General features: G+C 34.2%; 1 protein-coding gene and 1 non-coding gene across 2 annotated transcripts in view; one reads left to right on the plus strand and one right to left on the minus strand.

Moving 5' to 3' along the window:
- Positions 1-12,797, minus strand: part of Cntn5 (contactin 5) — a 494,625-nt gene that overhangs the window by 192,792 nt on the left and 289,036 nt on the right. The gene's annotated exons all lie outside the window — the stretch shown is intronic.
- Positions 9,875-10,004, plus strand: LOC143393240 (small nucleolar RNA SNORA66). Its single transcript, XR_013090540.2, has one exon. It is a non-coding gene; the product is annotated as a small nucleolar RNA SNORA66 (small nucleolar RNA).

Raw genomic sequence — 12,797 nt, forward strand, 5'->3', positions numbered from 1 at the left:
TTAGTTACTCAAAATTTTAACTATAATGTCACATAATACTCTCAAAAGATAAATATTTTTCTTTTAAATTGCTAGTCTCTCTTCACTACCAAGTTTAAAGATGTGCATAATGGACAAATTCCATGAAATTTCTGCGTAAAAATAATCTACATATGCTAATAAATATATTTTTAAAATTCTAAAATTTGAGAAATATTATTTAAATAGTCAAGAGCAGATGAATGTACTTCCTCAACTATTGGTACATTTATCACCCCAAGGCTCCCAACATGAACACCTATCCAAAACTATCAGTGAAGCCAAGCCCTTGTCCCAGTGGCCTGGGTGGGTGGAGCATGGGTGGCAAGTACAGGGCTATGTGCATGCAGAGCCAGGAGGGAGGGAGCGAAGGTTCATTGACCTGTTGCAATGGAGCAGTGCAGGAAGCCTGGCCTGCCCAGTGTATGCTTGTTCTACACAGTGCCAGTGCTACAACCTCAATCTCCCACTTCCCTACCAATGGTGGGGAAAATACAAGCAGAGCAGATCCAAATGGAGATTAGCATAAATTTGAACCAGTAGCATTGTTTTTTTCCCCCAAACCCTTATTAGTATGTATTTGGATCAATGGTGTTGACTGAAGTGCTATATAAATCCTAGGAGTAGCACACTCTAGTAGTATCCATTATTAGATCCCCCTTGCACTAGGAGAGCTCTGTTTTTTTTTTTTTTTCCTTCTTCTTCCCACATAAATAAATCCTACTCTTTGCATTTATTTTTCCTGGTCTATGGATTTCATTCTCTGAATTCATGAGACAAGAACCTGGAAGGAAGAAATTGACAGTGAGTTTCTGGGGTTTTCTACAACACTGGAGGGTACAGCCTGCCATTAAGAACTGCAACATGCCGCTCAATGGTAGTAGAGAAGAATTGTGCTTTGCTGGACACGACCTTTAGAGTTGACACTGGTAGTCATCCCCTGCCTTGATTAGCTACTTGCACCATAGAAGGCTTTCTCAGCTGCACAGGCCTACAGCTTATGCAGACCCCACCCACCAGTAGAAATGGAGAATTTCCAGTTTCACCTGTAGTTATCACCTGTTATGCTTTTCATATATGCCTAGCTGGCTCAACATGAGATGTATTACATGTCTCATCATCTTTTTTTCCTCACAATAAATATGTGAAGTGGTGTCTATTTCTAAAAGATGAGGAAACAGGTCCAGGACATAAGTAAACATAACTCAGATTCACAGAGGTATCAAAGAACTGAACAAGCACTGATCTTGGCCCTCAAAGTGTTTTCAACCTAATGGGTTAAATTACCTAGTGAGATAAACTGGAATACTACTTGCTTTAGTCAGCTTTTTCACTGGTGATGAAAGGACCTGACCAGAACAACCACAGAGGAATAAAGGTTTATTTAGGGGCTCAAATTTTCAGAGGTCTCAATCCATAGACAGCAGGCTCCATTCCTAGGGGCCTGAGATGAGGCTGGACTTCATAGCAAAAGAGTGGGTAAGAGGGAACTAACTAACATGGTGATCAGAAAGCAGAGATTTCTACTCGCCAGATACAAAATGTATCCCCCATAACCATGCCACACCCCATCCACCTCCTGCCATCCACAAGTTAATCCCATCAGCGATCAATTCACTAATTAGGTCAAGGCTGTAATCTGATCATTTCTCCCCCATATCTTCTTGCTTTGACTCACAGTGACCTTTTAAGGGACACCACATCTAAACCACGACACTACTGGAGATATTGATGAAGGCAAAATTGATAATGTATGATCTGGCTTTTTCTTTATCCATTGCCCTCCCAAGTTCAGTATTCTTCCACTTTCAAAGCCTCCTCTGAAAAGGAGTCTCATGACTTGACTTCCTGTCATTTCTCTAAACCAAGCCTCTACAAATGCTGAGCTCTGTATAAGCAACCCTGACATCCAAACTTTCTCTTTGCCAAAGTGCCTTTCCAACCTGTATTAAACACTCTTCTAAGGCCATAGAATACTCTGTACCTACTTCCTTCATGGCACTTATTACTGTCATGTTGAAATAATTTTTCTTTTTTCCCCACATTCTTTATTTGTGCGTTATAGTTGTACATATTGATGGGATTTGCTACATATTCGTATATTTACACAATATGACAATATAATTTGGCCAACATCACTCCCCAGAACTTCCCCCCTTCCTCCATACCTCCTACCTTTTCTCTACTGATCTCTCATTGATTTTTAGAAGATCCATTTTCACCTTTTTTCTTTTTCCTCTCTAGCTTCCACATGAGAGAAAACATATGACCCTTAACCTCCTGAGTTTTACTTATTTCACTTAACATGATGATCTCTAGTTTCATCCATTTTCCTGCAAATGCCATAATTTTGTCTTTTCTTTATGGCTGAATAAAATATATATTTTATTTTATATATATACATAATACACAATGTGTGTGTGTGTGTGTGTGTGTGTGTGTATACACACACACACAATCACATTTTCGTAATCATTCATCCATTGATGGACATCTAGGGCAGTTTCATAGGTTAACTATTGTGAATTGTGCTGCTAGAAACATGGGTCCACCTGTATCACTGTAATAAGATGACCTTAATTTTTCAGGATAAATAGTGAGAAGTGGGATAGCTGGGTAATATGGTGGTTTCGTGGCTAGTCTTTTCAGGAGCCTCCATTAGCAATCAGGAGAATGCAAATCAAAAGTACATTGAAATTTCATGGTACACTATCAGAATGGTAATCTTCAAGAATATGAATAATAATAAATGCCAAAGAGGATGTGGATTAAAAGGAAAAGTTTACCCTGTTGGCAGAACTGTAAACTAGTACAGCTGCTATGGAAATCAGTATGAAATAATGTTTCCATATCTCACTTCCTCCAACTTCACCCTGAACTATAAGGCAAGGGTGTGATATTGAAATATGTATCTTGTCACTGTGATATATATTGTTATGATGTGTTTATTTCTTGAATCATCCTCTTCTTCTGGCATTCTTTTCAAATATGTCTTCTCCTGCCTTCTGCCTTTCTGATTATTCTTTGTGTCTCCAATTTTAGGTTTTCATATTGTTCCCACCTTATCTATGCTCTCTCTTGACAGTTTCTTGCACTTGCTTTGTTTCAACTAATGTCTACATGCCAATCAGTCCAGCCCAGGCTTTTTTCTCACTTGCCCACTTAATTTAGCCATTTGGAAAACTCATAGATATCCCAACCTTGACAATCCTAAAACTTAATTACTGATTTTCAGCCTCATCCTTTCAGTGCCATTCTTCATTCTGTATTTCATCTCAATAAAGAACATACCTCTCCAACTAATTTTTCAGTCCCTCACATTTCCCTGTTAGGTTAACTTCTACCATATACCTGAAAGCCTCCATATTCTCTCCACTACCAGGGTGTTAGTCTGTGCCATTATCTTTAGACTTGTAAAGTACTGAAAGATTTTAGTGATTCCACTTCTGCTTTTGCTTTTCTACAACTCATTTCATTTTACATAAAAGCCAGAGAAAACTTCTTGAAGATCACATGACTCTCATGCTTAATTTTCTTAACATTGCTCAGATGATAAGTGTTACTCAACCTTTCAAATTTGAAGTTAAGGATGACCTTTTAGGTTCCCTATTTTCATTTTCCACTGTGATACCAGAATCACATTAAAACTGATCAATGGCATATAATTCTGTGAAGTCATTGTATATGGAAGATAGGAGATGACATATTTCCAAATAAATAAGTTACAAAAATCTTGTTTAAATTGCCCAATTTTCTCTAACCAAATCTGTACTTCCTGTGTACAATACTGTTTCTTTTTATCCTCTATCCTCAAACCATTACCTTTCTTTGCCTTTTCAGGCTATCTAATCTGCTCTGCTCTACATACGTTCATTTCTAAATTGTATCTAGGAGCATGTTTCCTGAACATTATGAAAGCTAACAAAAACCAAGCCAAAACCTGTGATTCTCTGTGTGTCTTCCAACATAGTTCCAGAAGCATTGTAGATTGTCCCACCACACTGCCTTGCACAACCCTGCTTAAACACACAGCTGCCTAATCTTTTGTCACTGGGTATTTTGACCCATGCTCATGATGCCTAGCTCATTCTCACCTTAATGTTTGTACATACATTTTTCCCTTTGTCCAAAATGTTCTTTGCTGTATGCTTTGCACCACTGACATAAATTGATCTTTCTAGCTTTATTACAAGGTACGTAAGGGCAAGGACTATGTTGTGTTTGCAGCTATCACTCTAATGCCCAACATAGTACCTAGTATACAGTTTTCATTCAAAGAAATGCATTGAATAAATATGCAAATGAATGAGAGAAGCAATGAAGACTAATGCATAAAACATAAGCTTTTGAATGATTGTGGCTTGGAAGCATTTAAAATTTAAGTTTTATGGTTAATTGTCTTTCTTAAATAAAATATGATTTCAATAAAAACTGTGGGTTTGGTTTGATGTCTGTGTAGGAACAGGGTACTACTTTTTTTTTTCTTTGAGAAAAATTTCACTTGCTTATTTCACTTATGAATATCTTTGTCCCCGAACATATTTGGTCTGAACTAATAGGACAGCATCTGTGGAAATTAGAATATATATTTAATTCACAATTTGTAGCTTAGATTTCTAATTTGGAAAGTCGTAGTAATAAGGGGAAATATAAATTTAGAGTTGTAAAATAGGGATTTTTAATATTCTAATTGTAGGGATCATATATGATTATGAGAATAGAGGTTGAACCTGACAATCATATAATTTTCTTTGATAATATGATAAAAATCCTCTGTCCAATGCAACTGCATAGTATTTATTTTGTGTGTTTAGGAGGATTTTTACACTGGTCAACTTATATGCATTTAGAAGGAGCCAAAACAACTTCTATGGCTCCCGAGAAACTCAGAAAATATTCATGCTCAGAGAGTCACATATTTATGTCACTCTTTGGAAAGCCTGATGAAAATGGCTTTAGTCACACTTTTAAGCAACTGCAGTTTTATCTGTGATTACGATCTCTTTTTTCAGTCTTCAAATGAATTTTGAAGTGATGAGTGTCTGTGCATAAGTATATAAATGGAGGCATAGAAAATGGTCATGGAATGGAAAATGACTTTTACAGATCAGAACTTTGACTGTCTGGATGGTCAGGATTAAGACAAATCTACTTTGAAAACATATCTTGAAAGTTTTTGTCAAATTTCCAATTGTGAATAGAAATGTGGCCACTGATTGGGTATAGCCACTTTAAAATATAACCTAAAGTGGTATAGCTCTGTGTCAGTATATTTTGTAACTGCATCCACCTAACATACATCCAAACAACTCTCCATCCACCCAACTATTTAGTTATCTTCCCAGTCTGCATGTATTTTCTGTAGACCTACTCAATTCTAGGTACTCTGCAAGTTATTTGATTATAATAACAAACAAGATAAATATTCCTTGGCTTCATTTTCTTTGATGCTTAAGGCTGTAGGAGAGAAATCTTAAGTGAAATTTTTACATAAACATTAACTAATTGAAATTGTAGCAAGTGTTAACAATGGGTCATTACAGAACATCATTAACATGCATGATTAGAGATGGGATTCACATAGTATTATGTAAGTTCAGATAATTTTTCTCTGTGCCCGTGATATTTTGTATGAAACCTGTCATTTGGGTCAGAGTTGGCTAAAGGGTGGGTAGAAGTAGGGGTGATGGAAAAGTATGGAGGGACAGCATGTAAAACACCTCTCTAAGTCAGGATGGGAAATGATGCCATTGTAGTTCCCTTTCCATTCCATGCTTCTAAAGGAGCTCCCATTCTTTGGCTTGGGTCTTCCTGAATTTATTTATACCTGTGCCTCTCTTCACTATTAAGGATGGTTCTGATTACACTGGGTCTATAAGGATAACCCAGAGGAAACTTTTCCAATTTAATGTCATTGGATTAATTTAAGCATGTGAATATATGGTGCTTCTGTTATTGAGAAAGCAAAGATGGAGGGAGAACAGATTTAGGAATAAGCCGAGATTATGAATTGAAGTTTGAGGATGTTCCAGTGAGATAGCCAAGTAAAGATGTACAGCACACAAATTGGATATATGGCTGAAGCTGGGAGTACATGTTGGAGTTGGAGATATAAATTTTGGATGATGGATGCATAGATGATAACTTATGTAATAAAAACCATCTGTAGAGGGTATATAAGAAAAGAGAGTCTGGAACTAAGACTGACTGTTATTCCTACCCTAAGAAACTCCTTAGTTGATTTTCTTCCCAGTACTTAGAGTCAAGAGTTTTGTTTTGTTTTGATGTGGTTAATTTTAGTTACCTATTGAAAAATTTTCCTAGTGACCTCTCCCCTTGCCTCTCATCTTTCTTTCTTTCATATATTCTTCTGATGTGCTGTTTACCTGTCTCTGTTCTCTGAATTTTGTTCCAGGTTCTATAATAATTTTCTTGACATAGACTTATAAGTTTGTGTCCTCATGTTTTGTTATGTAAGATGGCTATTATTTATATTTAAAAGGGGAATATAATAATAAATAGGTAAGAAGAAAGGGGATGTCAATCCTATACTTAAAAGTTTTAAATATCCAGTTTTTGAGAGTTTGAGCTGTTGAGTCAGAATTCTGGGCTAAAATTCTTGCTTGCTGTTTTAACCACCCCTGCCTCAGTTTCCACATTTTTATATGGGGATAATTATAGCACTGATCTCAGAGGACTTCTGGAGAAATTAAACAGGGAGTGTGAAGTACATAGAACAAATACCTGGTGCATGAAAAACACTAAATAAGTTCTGGCTATTATTGTAAAGAGAAATAAGAGGACTTGGTCTGTAAATCTACTTGATATGCTCTAAAGACAATTTCCTTTGTAACTCAGTTCTTTGCTTCAGATTCAAATAAAGCTGATAGTGACATCGTAATAGTCAAACATTTATCTAACTTCATATGGCATCATAACTAATAATTTAAAAACTGTCTTAAATCAAGTGTGTGCTCAATAAATATTGGCTCATATTTTACTGACAACTGTTGTTTAGGAATATTTTTCTAAACTCATAATATTTCAGCTGAGAAAATCCTTTTTCATTGAATTCTGATCATTCATTGTTATTAACTTGGTGTATGTATCTCTTAAAGTTGGATACTTTCCTCTGTCTTGTATCTCTTCTCTTCTAAAGGTGTGTTGAACTGTATAATTTGTACCTATCACTGCTTCTTGGTTAGAGTACAAAAGCTATCGCCATTTGCCTTAGGAATTTGGTTGGCCATTGGTGAAATAACACACTTTGAGAAGGATTTTTAAATTAACAACAAAAACTAATTTAAACATCTAAATGAGCTATTGGCAGTTTAATCATCAAAGAGTTGACATTAACATCAAAGTGTTGACACTAAAGTTCTTTATATTTGATTAGCACAACAACTCACTGTATTCACATTTATTCCACCTAGGAGGTTAAGATGCATTATTTATGATTTTGATTCCTCTCTCTGCATGAAATATTAAGACTCAATAGATAGAAAGATGTAAAGAAAAGTGCTGATTTTCATCTAACAGTAATATAAAAACCTGGTGGCAAAAACATTTCATATTTAAAGGGTAGAAATTGTGATGGAATGATTTATTTACATGATTCCTCATACTTAAAAGCTAGATAGTTAGTTTTTGACAGACTCCTGAAATATGAGAAAAAAAATGAGTACATTCTCAGGAAAAACACAACCCAGGATAATAGCACAGTCTTTAACTATACTCAAAGTTACATCAAGGATGGGTCTCATAAAAGTTATCCACAAATGCCAGCTGAACCCTTGCTCAGGCAGGAGAGCATTAATGGATCAATGTATTAAACAGAGTAACAAACAAAAACACTTTTTAAAAAAGTGACAAAACAGTGTAAAACATGGACTATTGAAGGAATCTTTATAAAAGCCCATATATACCATATTTTTTGTACTATAGCATGCATTCCTGCCTGCTCTTGTCTTTTTTTTTTTTTTTTTGGCTCAGTTTTTAGCCTGTTCCTGCACCACTGTAGCAATCCTTTAACACAGATGCCTCAGAACTAGGAAGGTAGGCAAGTGATTGAAGAAGGGAAGGAAAGCAAAAGCTTGTAAGATTCACCTCTGCCTAATTCATTCCATACTGGGGAGAGTGGTGGTGGGAAAGAACATATTTAGACTATAGTAGTCAGTTTTAAACTAATACCTTATTTTCTCAGAGGATGGAATGTAGGATGAGTGTATGGTAGATATTCCATTTCAGATGTTATAGTGCCAATTTTGTGAGTATCAGAATAAAAAATGTAGACATATACATCTGATCAGCTATTAATGTTAATATTTTGGTTCTTACATTATTACTTTGGGAATGAATTTTGAATAATGCTCCTTATTTCTCTCATGTCACACATATAACTAATTGCAAAGAAATCTAAATTATCTGCAAAACATCTAATATTTGCCTCCAGGATATTGCAAATGCTCGCTTACTTCCATTCCTGTTTCCTAGAATCTAGTCTCCGCACAGTAGGATGATTTAATATGTGTGTGATAAAGTTTACACTCCAAATACATTCAGGAAAAAAAAAACTTTCTAGCTTATCCTACTAATTTTCCTACGACTGCCTCTTCACTCTGAGCTCACCTCCTGAAGTTCTCCCTTCACTGCCTAGATTGCCACTGAAGCCCCAACTTGTAAACTCCTGAACACCCTCCAACCAGCTGTAGGCCTTTGCATCAGCTGTTCTCTCTGGATCTTCACCAGACACTGCCATGAGCCCCTCTCATTTACTAAAATCAGTTCTCAAACACAACCTCTCCAGGTTGCCTCCGCTCTTTACCCAAATGTGGTCTTCTCCATCACTGTCCATCCCTGTAACTGCTTTACTTTTCCTCATAATACTTTACTCCATTTGGCTTGATATGTATTTTTTATTGATTTTTGTTTCTCTTTCTGCTAGAATGGTATTTCCATGAAAAGAAAACAAAAAACTGTTTGCTTTATTTTCCATTATGCTCCTGCACTTAAATGAGTGTCTAATGCATGTTAAGTAATCAAACTATAAAATAGTTGTTGAAAAAATACTAAATGAATGGTTATGAAATTACATGTATGCTGAAAATATTAAAAGACATTATAGTAAGTTTAAAATAGGCTTATTTTACATTATACCATTGTATTCTTTTTTAAATTGTAACTTGGGGATATCTATAGTTCTATTTCTTATATGCCTTTTACATATTCTAAAGTTGTTCACGGTATAGATACTGCTTCAGATTCAGGGCGGAGTTATTCTCATATTCTATTCATTCTAAAATTACTTTTTAATTTAGAGTTGATCACATTTAAAAAAAATAATGTGAAATAAGCTTGACTTGTCACTTTTGGCCTTATGGAATTACATAAAATCTACAAATCTATAAAGTATATTCAAAAATAAACTGTTTTTACATTGTCTAAATTGTTCTTAAATTCTTTTTTTCCTTTTCAACCAAATATGGCTTTTAATTATATGTATTACAGTATTGAAAAGCCACAATGGTGCCTATAATATATATGTTGTAATTGTTCTTTTGAATCATGTATATTTTTATATTCCCCGCTTTCCTTGATTATATTAATCCAGCTTCAGGTCCTTTGGATTTATTAAAATCCTCTGAAAAATGGAATTGGAGGAGGAAAAAAAAGTCACTATTAAAAATATTGACACTTTGATCGGTTTAAGTGGAATTAATTGAAACAACTGACATTCTCTTATACTTTTAATGATGGTATAAATTGTATAATTTCCCTGGAATGCAATTTATCAGTGTATACCTTAAAATTAAAATACTTAACCACATTTTGTTTGATATAGTGACTTTGATTCCATGTGCAAACGTAATCACTACCTTACCTGATGTTGTAGAAGCTAGGAGAACCAAACTTGCTAAACCAATCATGGTAAAAGTCATTTATTAGCCTCAGAAGCTACTGAGGTGACCATTCCAACCAGTACAGTGTAAATACCCGTATTGCATTTTTTTAATTGACTACCTAAAAGTTAGAGTTGCTTTTTAATCTTTTACACTTTGATCTATAAAGGAAATGAAAAATAATATTTGATGAAGGATTTTTTTTTCTTTTTTCTTTTTTTGCATCATGGCAATAGGACAATATAATCTCATCAATGGTGGGGTTTGGGAAAGTGAACTTAAATCATAAATAAGTACATGTAATTGAAAGTGGACATCTTATTCAACATCTGTTTACAAAGTCTTTGATCTTTTCAATTGAAATTTAATATTCTATATCCTATTTAGCTATAATTTAAAAAAATATATTCCTATCCTTTACTTAGTTTTGCAGAAAATTATAAATTAGGATTCCAAATGAGTATTGAAAAAAAAAGGCAAAGATGGGTGCATAAATATTTCTATCTTAAAATGGCATAGTATAATGAAACACAAAAAATAATAAAATAAGGTCTTACACTGTCTTTCAATTTTGGTCTGGTTATATTAATTGAGGTGAAAATATACAAAGTTGAATATAAATTATGATCCACTTTTAAACATGTAAATGCATGTTTAAACAAAAGTATATTCATTTAGTGGGAAACAAAACCCAAGTGTTAACATTAATAAACAGAACTCTTTTATTTTCCTAATTCAGGTAGCTTCATGATGATTGTTCTCGTGACAATTTTCAGGCATAAATGCTTTCAGGGCCAGGAGTGATTTCATCTCCCTTAACCCAGAGATAAGATTTGGAACTAAATCAACTTTATCCTTGGTCTCTTCTCATCTGTCTTTTAGTATCTTCTCTACCTTCCTGCTTTCCTTTTCCTTCCCATTCTGCAGAATCAATCTTCACAGCAAGAATATGCCTTTTACATATTCTAAAGTTGATCACTATATAGATACTGCTTCAGACTCAGGGCGGAGTTATTCTCATATTCTCTTCATTCTAAAATTACTTTTCTAGGAAATGCAGAATTCTAAAGAATAACTCCTTTAGGATGTATTTTTGAGTAATTAATCTTGGACAGCTTAGTAAGAACTGTTTTGTTGTCTGGTTACTGGTGAAGAGAAGTTGTACTTTTCCAAATAGTAATTTACATGTAAATAGCTATCACCAAATAGCAACAAGAGCATAACAATAATCATGCAGCTGTTTGCATATCATTTGCTTTTTAAGGACCCCCAAGGAGAAACATAAATGAATAACCATGGGCAAACTCATCTATTTTCTTTTGCTATAGTAAAGCTGTATATGTGTCTAGTGTAACCCATTTCCAGCTGAGAACAGAGCAATACTGTGTTTATGCTACTGGACAGTTAGCCAAGCAGAAAAGGGCATAGGATAGTCTCTACAGAGGTTGTGCTCTGCCTCTTATTTGCACAGGAGACCACTCTGTAGCATAAGTAAGTGTTCTTGTCCGGTGGGGGTGAATGTGCAAAGAATGTCTTACATCATTTTTTTAAGCCTGTCTTTTAAAAAGGAGATTAATAGCTTGCAAACTGACAGTTAATCTAGAAATATTCTGTAGTTTATGAAATTTAATACCTATGGCTGGCATTTTAAATTTCTATTTTTCCTAGATATACAATATAATTTGAAATTATATATAAAGAAAAATATGTGAATAATGTTTTTTAGTTACTAAAAGCTATTTCCATGTCTATTTTATAATTTTTAAATACACATTCTTAATAATTACACACAAGAAACAGTTTATAACAAGATAGATATTCTTGAAGAAAAGAAACACATTCTAACCATTAAAATAACTTATTGTATTTAAAAGCCTTTGATTATGGTGAATTCTGTCAACCTTGTATGGTCAGGTAATTGGGTAAACCATAAAATATGACACTAATATAAAATCAGTTTCCAAAATGAAAAAGATGTACTAGTTAAAATTCAAAGTAATTACAAATCCTCATTAACTCAGCCCAGCTGAAGACAATAGATAAGTCTAAAATGCTGCCTGGCTTCAAATCAATCCCTTGTCATTAAATAGTTTTCGACCAGTAATTTATTATTGACTCAAAGAGTCATTTCAGTTTTACATGAATGTTTTTTTTTTTAATTTCTATGTCCAAAAAATAAGAGACAGTTATGTTTAGAAGACACTATGATCTAATGAAAAGTACTGTCTTTACACTGGCCTTTCACGTCTTTGGTATTGATTACAAGACATTCAGAATCATTCAGAAGGTCAGCAGCTTTCATTCTCCTACAATGAGCAGCAGTGTAGTTCAATGGGAATGAGAAAATCTTGTGTGCAATTCCCCAAAACCTCCATTTAGCAATATAATTATATGAGTAAATTTAAAGTAGTTATTTTAAAAGCACATAATATATTTAAAAGTAATACATATTTTAAAGACAGCTACCATATTTACCTGAGACCGTGACTCTGACGAGTTAGACTTCATCTTCAATTTTAACAAACCTTTGTAAATAGAGTTATTATCCTCCCCATTATATGGATGAGGAATAAAACCTTGAGTTTCATTCAATAAGTTAGATAAATTTTCCCAGTTCAAACTGAATTCACAATAGGATTCAATTACATAGCTTACATCAATCTCACAGAGCAAGTCAGGATCTCCTATGTAGTCCATCTAATAATGAGACAATATGTATTGTCTTCTGACTCTGAAGCCTTCCTTCAGTTGGCACATTCACTTATTTATTCAGGTGAATGATATTCACTTATTGAATAACTAGTGGATTTTGTGTTAAATAAAGTATGCATGCAACATGCACTTGTGTGTTGAAATAGAACACCATTTGAAAAGAAAGTC

The sequence above is a fragment of the Callospermophilus lateralis genome, chromosome 2, assembly GCF_048772815.1.
Source record: "Callospermophilus lateralis isolate mCalLat2 chromosome 2, mCalLat2.hap1, whole genome shotgun sequence".
In the NCBI taxonomy this organism is placed as follows: domain Eukaryota; kingdom Metazoa; phylum Chordata; class Mammalia; order Rodentia; family Sciuridae; genus Callospermophilus; species Callospermophilus lateralis.